Below are 12,937 nucleotides of genomic sequence, written 5' to 3'. Positions count from 1 at the left end.
AACATCAGCCGCTCCCCAGGGGGTGGAGCCAGCATTGTGGAAGGCAGGCACAGCCCTATTCAGAGTTCAGGTGCACTCCTCCCTCCCATCTAGATGCAGATCTCTCTATTCACCACTGGGGGACTCAGCCTGTCTCCTGGAATTCCCCAGCCCTGTCACTCACAGAAACCAGACATAGGAATACACAAACTAGCAGAGGCAGGTTTGAATGGTTAGACAAGCAAATACCTACTTTTTAAAAGTGGTATTTGCAAACACAGAATATTAAAATAAACTTTACTAAAAGATGTATTTTATTATTCGGAGTGCAGGCATACTAAACTCAAATTTCTACCATGTTCTCTGAGCCTGTTAGGATTATAAAATGTAACAATTCTAACAGCCCATTCTAGCCTATGGAGAACAGGTAGCCTTGCAATAGTGAAAAACAAAAATGGCTGTAATTCACTATTAGGACATGCCACACACATCAGGGCTTGTCCTACCTTATACTTACAATGCACCCTGCCCATGGGTCTACCATAGGGGTCACTGATATGAATAAAAGGGAAGGTTTAGGGACTGGGAAGTGGGTGCACTTGCCCAGTCAGCATGACAGTACCAGACTGCATGCAGGCTCTGCAATGGCAGACCGTAGACACATTTTACAAGGCTGCTTCTGTGGGTGGCACAACCAGTGCTGCAGGCCCACTAGCAGCATTTGGATTACATGCCCTGGCACACTCAGTGCACTAGACTAGGGTCTGACAAGTAAACCAAAATAGCCAAACATGGAATCACTAATCCATACATCAATTTACAATAGGGAGCACTTGCACTGTGTCACTGAATAGCAGTGGCACAGTGCCCAAAGCATCTAACACCAGCAAAAATACATGAGGCAACAGCAAAAACATGGAAGGGAGACCCACGCCAATGGTGCCACGTCTAACAGGGGCTATAGTACTAGCCGTCTGAGCCCATCACGATATCTTTTTCTTGGAGAAACCAGTTTATACACCTATCAGCCCTTTCACAACGCTTAGTGAATGAGCTTAATTCGTACGTCTCGTTATCTGGTTTATTAGTCATTAAACGTTGACAAATATTCTGAGGGGCTCCTGCACATGTCAAAGTTTGTACTGTAAACATACAAATGCAAAGCCAAAAAAGAGTGACGTACAAATAGGGCTGTTTTGAACTTCTGGTGTGATCGGCAAGCACAGTTATCAGGTGGCAGTGACATCAGGGTGAGGAGACCTGGAAGGAGAAAAGACCAGGGGGTATATTATCAAGGGGCTTATCTCCGCTTTTTTGGCTTTAAAAGCCAAGAAAGCGGAGATAAAATTATCTCCCTATTACCAAGCTGTCGCTAACACCAGTTAGTGACAGCTAATAGGAGATAGCGACCATCTTGGGCCCCGCTTTGCATGTCAGTGATATTTATCACTAATGACATGCAAAGTGGGCGTGCCAAGATGTTAGCGACTGGAAACAGTCGCTAACATCGCTATCTCCTATTACCAACTTTTGGAGATATTCGCGCTAAGCGCGAATATCTCCAAAAGCTAACACCTGCCCTGAGCAGTTCTTCACCATGTTATCCAATGGGAGGTGGATAACATGGCTAAGAGCATTTGCTCGATAATGCATGAATATCGCTGACTTTTCAGCGATATTCATGCATTGCGGCCGTTTTTTATCGCATTTGCGATAAACCTTGCTAATAGCAAGGTTTATCTGCGATAAAAAACGCCGATGTGCGGCGATAATTTTTGTCTCTAAACAAGTTAGAGACAAAAATTATCGCTAGTTGTTGGTAATATACCCCCAGAACCCTGTGCCACAAGGTTTGGTTGAGAGGCAGAGGTACTGATTGGAAGATGTCAGGTTCTAGTGTAACAAGTGAATGTATCAAAAATGTGGTCAGGGTGTAGGCAATAGACGCTTTTGAATATTAGTGTCAGTAAACAGTCAAGGGCTCTATTTTTTACTGAAATTTAACCCCCTTGGTGGCAATAGAATGAAGTTGGAGTAAGGTTCTAGTAGTAATATAAAGAACCACGGACTAGATTTCTCAAAGGGTCACTGCGAGTCACAAAGTGATTCTGACTCAGTGTCCACGTTTCAAGTTCTTCTGCATCACTGGGAAAAGGTGGCAGGAAGGAAGTGTCTCCCATTACATTACCACACAAACATATATTTATTAATGTCAGTTATTGAGGATTGGGAAGATTGTGCGGTGGTCAATGGGAAAGTTTAATGGTTTCACTGGTGTCCATTTGTATTCTACTGCTTTATATTTTTTATTTCAGGCTCCGTCCCTCAAATGGTGAGGGACAGCAATCATGGCATTTTGTGAATGTGACTGCAGAAGTGGTGCTCTGCGGTTCGTCCAAGGCTGGTACATGGGGGACAGAAGCACCAGTTCTATCAGTTTAGGCTGGAGTGCTGCTACAGCCTTTATATGGCCTTTCTAAACTGCTCTGTGGCTGCAAGGTCAGAAGGTAATAAACAGTACAGGAAATCAAGATGCTATGTCACATCTGCTTGGTGGTGGGGAGTGGAAGGCAAAGAAGCCAAACCAAATGATAATGATAAATTATAAAAATTGCAAAGAAATGTGAGGGGCGTGGCACAACCTACGTCACCAACTATACGACAATGGGACTTCCAAGACTAGAGATCAATGTGCTAATGATTTTAAGCTCCGACCTGTTCTGTTCACGGTATGTAGCGGTGAATGCTCTAGATAGAGATCTATCTTTATACAGCACAATAACCAACACGGACAAGGCTCATGTGGTGTAATACTTTTCCGACTCGCAGAGATTTGAGTCCCTTTATTTAAACTATATGTCCCTACGTCACAATCGTGACAGAGAGGGAGCTACAGAAACACCGCCCCTGTTTGGTGGACACATTAGCCGGACCCAACAGGGCCCACGTAACACTCCTCCCAAAGCAGCAAAAGAAAAACAAAACAAAAATAAAATGTCACAGTTCTCTATCAAGAACATAAATAAAACACAAATAGAAACAACAGTTCACTTAATCAAGTATGTTCCATACATTACAAAGTCCTTCCAAAGAGATGACCTGACTGGACAAGGTCGAAGCAGGTACCTCTTTGCACCTCCACGTTGGACACCATCCTCAGGCCCCTGGTATTCTTCGGGGCTGGGCGACAGGTCTTTCTCAGCTGCCCCACGTGATGACTCTTCCGGAGGACAGGTATCTCCCCTCATAGACGGCGACAGCCTCCAGCTTGCAGACTCAAGACTGTCAGGTCTTCCATCCAATTCAGGTTCATCATTGGACACCAGTTCTGGATCAGTCAAGATCATCAGACCTCCTTCTTGGCTGCCGCCAGGATTATGGTAAGCCTTGAAGAATGACACATTCCTGGTAATGGTAGCTCCATCCCTCACTGCAGTGATCCGGACCACCTGTACTTTCTGAACTGTCCAAGGTTCAAGTTAAACGGCAGAATGAACTTCACCCGGGGGTATCGATTCCTCACCATAACAGCATCCCCTACTTTGGATTTAAGTGACTCTGTCTCGCTTCACATCTCCAGGACACTTGTTGATTCCTCAGTCTGTGCTGCTGTAGTTTTTTCACCACCAGCTTTTGTTTGACCGACACCACTTCTGGGTGCGGAATCACATCTCCCACTGGCCGGTTCATGCACAACGACATGGGACTCACTTGGGTGGTGGAATGAGGGGTCATCCAATACTCCCTTAGGAAGCCATAGATGGCACAATCAATCTCCTGTCATTTCTCCACCGCGATCCTGATGGCCTTGTTAAGAGTGTGCATGAAGTGCTCAGCCTCTCCCTTGGCTTGAGGCCATAGAGGTGTGACTTTTCGGTGATGGATTTCCCTGGATCATAGGTACTCCGCAAATTCTTGGCTTTAGAAAGGAGGGCTATTGTCTGTGCGCAGTGCTTTAAACAATCCATGAGTTGCCATGATTTTTTCAAACCTCGGAATGGTCTGGCTGGCCGTGGTGGATTCCAGAATTTGAATTTCAGGATACTTTGAGAAATCATCAATGACCACCAGCATTTGACTACCATCGGGGAGGCTTCCTAAATCAGCGCTCGTTCGGTGCCATGGAAAAGGTGGAATCACCTCTGTAATGATGGGTGCAGGCGAGTCAGCAGGTCATGCAGCTTGACAAAGCGGGAACCGATGCACAGCTTGTTCCACGAGGGCATCCAGACTGGGAAACCACACCTTGCCAGTGGCGTAATGAAACTCGAGGGGGCCCCCCTGCAAAGTACATGGAGGGCCCCCCTTATGGCTCTCTCATGAGCTCTCAGGCTAGCATACTTTGCGGAGGGGGGCCCTTGGAGCTCGGGCCCCCCGCACTCCGGGATCTGCGGGGGCCTTTGTTACGCCCCTGCACCTTGCATCTTAGTCTGGACTTTGTTTTGACAACTCCCTGATGAGCTAGGTGAGCCAGATCCACTACCCTCTGTTGCAGACATACTGGAATCACCAATCTCAGACCTCAAGCAACTTTCCGGGGATATGATCAGCTCCCTCCTACATTGTGTAGAGACAACAGTGTTGATCTCACCTCCTCATCATTTTGTCCAGCAGGGTATTCTACTTTCTTGATCTCACGGCACAAACACAGAGCTGGAGGCATTCATCCTTTTCTGTGGCTTCCTTGATTTCCTCCAAGGAGATGGGAAGTGGCCTGAACCTTTCCACTACCAGGCGGACAAACTCTTCCACTTCATTTGCATCCATTTTCTCCCCTTGGGTGGCAGGTGGGGCATGCCTAGAGAGATAGTCTGCAGGGTTTTGAGTTCCTGGACGGAAGACCACAGTGAAGTAATAGTCTTGTAACTGAAGAATCTGTTTCTCAATTCAGGGTGGCGGCTTAGAGGACGACTCCATGAACAATGGAATAAGAGGTTTGTGATCTGTGTGTACTGTGAAGGGCTGACCATAAAGGTATTAATGAAAATGGCGGCAGCCCCAGTGGATAGCAATGGCCTCCTTTTTAATTCGTGAATACCTCTGTTCCATGGCCGTTAGCGCGCAGCCGGCATATGCCACTGGGGTCCATTCCCCATTACCCTGCCGTTGAGAGAGAACCGCTCCAAGTCCGGTAGTTTAGTTTAATGTATTTGTAGAATGCATGGCTGCCCAAGAGCTTCCCAGCACTAAGGAGAATTCTACTGGTGAAAAGCTGAGCCACTGCATAGTTAGTGGGGAAATAGCCAGGTTTTCAGATTTTTTCTGAAATAGGTTTTGTTTGATGCAGCTCGGATTTCAAGTGGGAGGGCATTCCACAACTTGGGTATCAGATGGGTGAAAGATCTGCCCCCCCATCAGGCCCTTTTAAATCTGGTTGTCTCAAGGAGCTGTTGATGGGAGGATCCGAGGTGTCTATTTGGGGTGTACATAGATATCAGATTCCTCAGCTTTTCAGGCCCAGTATTATTGATGGCTCTGTGAGCTATGCAGAGAGTTTTAAACTTGACTCTGGCTTCAATAGGCAGCCAGTGCAGCTGTTTACGTGCTTCCTTTGTAGAAATGCTGTTGCAAATTTGTAACAGGTTTTAAAGTCTGGCTGCCGCATTCTGTACCACTTGGAGTGGCTTTATGATATACTTTGGTGAACCTAGGTACAGCGAGTTGCCACAGACCAGGCATGAGATGAGGAGGGATTGAATCACCATTTTCTTCAGGTGCTCAGGAACCACATCAATGATTTTCCTTAGCATTTTAAGAAGGGTGCAACATGTCCCTGAGGTCTTCTTGGATTGGCAATCCAGCGTGAGGAATCCTCCAACCAGATTCCAAGGGTTTTTATGGTTGGTCTGGGGATAAGTGGATCTCCCATACATTTGGGCTGGTGTGTCAGGGGTGAGTGGATGTCCAGGTTTCCCATCAGCATGAGCTCAGTTTTCCCACCATTCAGCTTCAAACAGCTGTTGGACATCCAGTTCACCACTTTCTCCAGACAAGCGGGCAGCAGATCATTGCTAGGGTCGGAGCCGTTGGTAAAAGACACAACTAGCTGGGTGTCATCAGCATAGGATACCACTGATATTCCAAATTCTTGCACCACCTCAGCCAGCTGTCAAACATAGATATTAAATAAGGTCGGGCTAAGGGACGGGCACTGCGGGGCACCCCATGTGATAAGGAGGTGCTCTGAAACAGAATCCCCTTCAATCACCTGGAGATTTCTGTTCTCCAGGAAGGAGGCAGGCCAATCCAAGGCTTTTCCCTGAATGCCAACTTCACCTAATCTCCCTTTTAGGATGGTATGATCTACTGTGTCAGAGGCGGCGCTGAGGTCCAGCAAGAGGATGACGGTTGTCTAGTTACCACCCGTCTGTGCCCAACACTGCCGAAGCGAGGATATGCCCAATCCACCACCAGTGCCCCGACAACAGTCACTGAACAATAAACAGTGATCTAGCCGTCTGAGCAACGGGGGAAGGTGAGAGAATGATGGGAAGGAAGAAAGACAGCTCCACGCCTGGGCTTCACTTATTTAGTCATCATTAGTGAGAATGGACTCTTGCACCTGTAATGACAGACAAATAGTAGACTATCAATTCTATCTCCTATCTCAAATACATGTCAATCTCACTATGGACATACATCATTGAAATATTTGTATAAACAACACCTTTACCATCCTCTTACCAGTATTGATGCATTCAATGGCTGATTCCCAGGTGAATATCCAGATTTGAAATCAAGTCCGAGATCCAAAGCAACATAAAAAATACTCCCACCAGTTTGTCGAAGGGGAAAAGGAGAAAAGACAGAAAAAAACCCTCTTCTTTACTTCGTGATCCACTTTGTGTCAAAAATATCCCCGATATAAAAAAACACGGAAAAACAGCGGCCAACGATAAAGAAACGCTACCAGAAAAACTCAGTTCGTGAATACACCCAAAACCCACATAACGACAAGGGAGGGATACACAAGATCAGGAAGTATATTGACCTGAAACCTCAGCCGAGATTTCAGCACGCAGCCTCGTACTGCCAAAAAAAGAACGTTCCAAATACAGCAATCCAGGGTAAACGATGCCCGCAGTCATGCAGAAATCGAGAGGCAAAAGGGGGATGAAAGTCTAGGATCCAGCGTCGACACGATCAGCAGAAAGGTTCCGACCCAATATAAACAGGTAAAAGCGACCGGGTAAGAAACCAAGCAGAGACGTCCTGCCATAGGCTGTTTTAAATAGACTTGTCGATTGAAAGGTGTCACACCAGCTGACCTGCTGCTTCAAAAACGCATGCCCATAGAGAGAGGACAAACATAATGGGGAAGGAAAAACCAGCTACTCCCAACAGTACCTCCCCCAAAGGCCTCCCCACCGGCCGGGGTTTAGTGGGAAGTGGAACAACCGCACTAACAGGGGAGCATGAACCCCACCCACTGGCTTCCATGTGCGGTCCTCCGGGGAATAGCCCTTTCAATCAACTAAATAAAACAACTTCCCTCTCCTGCGCTTTGAATCCACTATGGCATTAATTCAAACTCCTCAAACCCATCTATCAATAAGGGAGAAGGGGGGGGGGGCAACTTCTCTGTGGTCCTAGTATAAGGCTTCAAAAGGGATGTGTGAAACACAGGATGGACACGGTACTCATCAGGCAACTCTAACTTCATCACCACTTGATTGATTACCTTCACTATTGGTAAGGGATCCACATATCGTGGCTGCAGCTTCTTTGACCCCCTTAACCGTAAGTTCTTCGTTGCCAACCACACCCGATCTCCCACTACATATGAAGGAGCAGAACTCCTATGTTGATTGGCCTGCCTTTTCATATCAACCTTGGCTTTCTGTAACTGCTCCTGTGCCTTCTCCCAGATCTTACTCAAAGACAGGCTTAGGGTATATACAGCTGGCACATGCCTAGTAGGTTGAATTGGAAGAACTTTTGGATGAAACCCCATGGAACAATAAAAAGGAGACATCCCTAAAGCAGAATGTAGGCTGTTGTCATATGCAAATTCCGCCAAGGGGAGAGCTGTTACCCAATCGCAGGTTAACAAAGTTAACAGGCATCGGACATACTGTTCCATGGTCTGATTGGTGCGTTCCGTCTGACCATCCGTCTGCGGATGATACGCAGACGACAGACGTAGCTCCATGTGCAACGAGGAGCATAATTCAGTCCAGATATGGGATATGAACTGGGCCCCCCTGTCTGTTACTATGGCTGATGGTAACCAATGTAATTTCACCACAGAGGACACAAACACAGTAGCCAATTCTCTTGCCGTAGGTATTTTAGGCAATGGGATAAAATGTGCCATTTTTGTAAATAAATCCTCCACTACTAATATAGCAGGAAAGCCTGACTCGAGGGGGAGGTCCGTCACAAAATCCATACTAATAGTATGCCAGGGTGCAGGAGGTACCGGCAAGGGTTGTAACAATCCTGACAGACTAGTGTTTGTTGGTTTACTAATAGCACAAACAGGACAAGAAGCAACAAATACCTGCACATCATGTGCCATTGTCTCCCCCCCCTGAACCAGCGTAAACAGAATTCCCTGGTCTTATTCATTCCAGGATGACCCACCAAGGAAGAGGAATGACAGCACCTAAGTACTGCATCTCTCAATTCAGGTGGTATAAACAAACAGTTGTCATGATACAATAACCCATCTCGTACGGAAAAAGTGGGTTAGTCAAGCAAGGAGTAAGATCTAAAGTCATCAACTTGTCCTTTACAGAAGACATAAAGTCTTCGGATGACACACATCCTACTATCTTTTCACTCGCTATCATTGGCCTTATTTCCTTTTCAAAACCAAGTTCCTCCTCATCCACATGTATGCGGGACAGAGCACAGACTTTACTAGTTGGGCTGCAGGTCTGTAAGTGATAATAAAATCATATTTGTTAAAAAACGATACCCAACTCATCTGCCTTGGGGTCAATGCACTGGCCGAAACGAAAGAATTCCAGATTCTTATGGTCTGTAAAGATTGTAATAGAATGCAGAGCTCCCCATTAATGATGTCTCCATTCTTCAAAAGACAACTTAATTGCCTACAATTCTCTCTCGGCCACTGTATAATTGCGTTCAGCTGGTAACAATGTCTTAGAAAAGAACGCAATCGGGTGCATAAAACCTGTGTCCACATCCCTCTGAGAGAGCACCCCCCCCCCTACAGCACACAAAGAGGCATCAGCCTCTACATAGAATGGTAAAGCAGGGTTTGGGTGTGCAAGTACAGGAGCAAAGTAAACTTGTCAACCAACAAGCGAAAAGCGGCCTTTGCAACAGAGGACCACACAAACGGTACCCCCTTCTTTAACAATCCAGTCATAGGGGCCACTATATCATAAAAGTGAGAAATAAACCGCCGATAGAAATTGGCAAACCCAAGTAGAACCTGGATGTCTTTAACACACTTCGGTGGTGGCCAAGTAGTGATGGCCTCTATTTTACGAGGATCCCTCTTAATCCCGTCAGCTGAGATAATGAAGCCCAAAAACTCCACACTTGAAGTGTGGAATTCACATTTCTCCATTTTCACATATAACTGATGCTCCTTCAATTTCTTCAACACCTGAGTAACGTGCAACTCATGATCGGCAACAGTTTTAGAAAAAAACAAAATATCGTCGATGTATACTATCACACTCAGATCCAAAAACTCTCTCAATACCTCATTAATAAAAAACTGAAAGCAGCTGGGGCATTACATAAACCAAAAGGCATAACACAATATTCAAACAAGCCAAACTTCGTACGAAAAGCTGTCTTCCATTCGTCTCCTTTACGGACATGAATGAGATGGTACGCGCCCCTAAGATCCAGCTTGGTAAACACAGTAGCATGCTTCAGTTGGTCTAACAGTACAGGGATCAAAGGGAGCGGATATTTATTCTTTGTTGTGACCTTATTGAGTGCCCTGTAGTCCACACACGCTCGCAAACTGCCCTCCTTCTTGGGAATAAAAAAGGTAGCAGAGGACACAGGCAAGGAGGATGGGCGTATAAAACCCTTTGCCAACATGTCATCCAGATACTCCTTCAAATGCTGTTCCTCTGGACCCGACAATGCATATATGCGATTACACGGCAAGGTAGCACCAGGTAACATATCAATCCGACAATCAAAAGAGCGGTGCGGAGGGAGACTGTTGGCCCGACCCTTATCAAACACCTCACTAAAGTTAGCATAAGGGGCTGGAATCTCTCTTACCTCTCCCTTATCACCCACAGCACAAGACAGAGGCATGACCCAATCCGTTGCCACCTGGTAACAGCATTGTAAACAATGAACCGAATCTAGTGTCACTGCTCGCCTTGCCCAATCGATCCGAGGGTTGTGTGTCTGCAACCATGGCACTCCAAGAACCATACCAAAAGAAGGGGCATCAATCAAATCAAAACTTATAGTCTCGAATGTCCATTATCACACAACAAACACAATGGTTCAGTTTGCCGAGTAATGGTTCCTGAGGACAATTCAGTTCCATCAATTGCCCTAACCGGTTCTAGCTGTTCCTTATACACACATGGAACGTTCAATTTCTCTGCCAATTGGATGTTTCATAAAATTGCCTGTTGCTCCCGAATCAAGTAACACAGATAAAGTCGCTATGTTACTATTGGATATTACCAAACATACAGAAATAGTGAAGTGTCGTGGCACCCTCTTAACTACACCAGATATTTCATAGGGGGTATTAAGAACCGAATCACACATAAGCCCTTCCGGCTTACCCACAAACGCCACGGTCTTTTTCACTAATTGACTGGATGGCTTCACGGGACACTCGCGAGCATAATGGCCACCCTTTCCACAATACAAACATAGATTCTGCACACGCCTTCTCCCTTTTTCTTCGCTTGACAACGGACCTCTTACTCAACCTATCTCCATAGTCCTTGCTTTGGTTCTACTGGGGTTCTTATATCGCTTCTTGTTGATACCATACGAGGTGCCTGAAAGCGATTCCTTTCTCCACGCCTTTCCGACAACCGATGATTTAACTTCACCACCCGATCAATAAAGGCTGCACAATCATCAGGGGGGTCTCCTACCTGAGACACTATGTCCACCAGCTCTTCACACAACCCCTGATAAAACAAAGAGGTCCGTTTAGCCATTGGCCACTGCGTTTCTGAAACCAAATGATTGAATGAAGAAATGTAAGTCAATAAATCCTGCTTACCCTGTCTCAACTTTAACAATTCCGCATCACTAGCCTGCATGAAAGCATGCTTAGCAAATAGGCATCGCATCTGTTCCTTGAATGCCTGATAGTTATATAACACAGGGTCATCATTATCAACCAAGGGAACTGCCCACATCGCAGCCGTACCTGCTAAATAGGAAATGATAAAGGCCACCTTCGCAGAATCGTCAGGGAAGGTGGTAGGGCGACACAAAGTGTAAATGGCACTGGTTCATAAATACACTATACTTGTTGCAGTTTCCCGTGAACCGTTCAGAAACAGCTAAAGGAACAGGGACAGGAGTCGTGACTGTAACTGCAATAGGGGAACTACTACTAGCCCCTTGCCCTGATCCTATATCAAATTGAAAAGTGGCTGGTTGAATAATAGGGGCCTGACCCTTGCCCATACCCCAAACCTGTTCTCTGGCCCTACCAGAATTCAATTCCTGATGTAACCCGAAATTCTCCTGCCTCAAATCCTGTACTTGAGTCTGAAGGGAAGCTATAGCACCCATCAGATCATGTAAAGTAGGAACCCTGTCCTCTCCCACATTCCCCGTCTCATTCATCCTCGCTCGGGCAATGTTAAATATTCTTGGGCTTGGTTTTCTGTCGAGTTACCACCCGTCTGTGCCCAACACTGCGGAAGCGAGGATATACCCAATCTGTCGCAGCGCTCTTAATGACACACCGACACAGGAGTATATTTTCTGCTTCCTTCTTTATTCCCTGCCAGCCTCACACTGGCTTACAGACTAGTAGCTTCCTGTGACCTCACTTCCTCTTCCTGCTTGCCTGTCCTGTACCAAACCGAAGGTCAGGCGGGACGATGCTACATCTCCCCTGTTTTTCAAAGTCTCACTTCCTCTATATTTCTTCGACCAGACGTCGAGGTTTCCTTATCAGACGTTGCGGCCGTTCTCTGTGTCTTGGTGCTGGACTGTGGTGATTCGTGATTTCCACCATTCGCATGGGGCTGTGGTGGCTTTGGTCACTGTTGTCACTCTGATTGGAGGAGTCACTTGAGGGTAAATTTGACACGGTCTCATGGCAGCCGCGCCGGTTGCATTTTCTGAAGTGTGAGATGTTTCTCGTTATTTGCTTGTGGTCAGCTTTGGCTGTGACCATGGTTCCTTTCCTCTTGGTGACTTGCATGGGAGTGTCGAGGTATCGACTGTCTGCTTTGGCTCGCCGATCACTTCGCACTATCACCCAGTCTCCTTCGTGTATGTTGGAGTCTTTGGCGTGTCTGCGTTGATCAGCATATGTCTTCATTCTGTGCTTCTTGGTGTGATCGATTTCCACGAGGGTGTTGTGATCAACCGTGACATTTCGTTGTTGAGGAGTTTCGTTCAGCATGGGCAGTCTTGTTCGAGGTGTTCTTCCTAGCATTACAGTTGCTGGGCACTGATCAGTGGTGTTGTGCGGCGTGTTTCGATACGCTCTTAGTACTTCATTTAATGTCTGTTGGATATCTCGGTGAGTCAGTTCTGCTTGCTGGATTGCCCTCTTTAGTGTCCCCATAAATCGCTCCACCATGCCATTTGCCTGTGGCCACAGCGGAGTGATTTTCTGGTGTTTGAAATTGAGATGGGTTGCAAAGTTTGTGAACTCATGGCCGTTGAAGGGAGGTCCATTGTCTGTCTTTACTCGCAGTGGGATGCCCCAGGCTGCAAATATCTCATCAAGCACTGGGATCACTGTCGTTGCTCGAGTAGATGATATTAGTTGTGCGAATGGGAAGCGGGAGTATTC

The sequence above is a fragment of the Lissotriton helveticus genome, chromosome 1_1 (genome assembly GCF_964261635.1).
Source record: "Lissotriton helveticus chromosome 1_1, aLisHel1.1, whole genome shotgun sequence".
Lineage (NCBI taxonomy): Eukaryota > Metazoa > Chordata > Amphibia > Caudata > Salamandridae > Lissotriton > Lissotriton helveticus.
The sequence above is the reverse complement of the archived record's forward strand: the minus strand, read 5'-3'. Positions refer to the sequence as shown.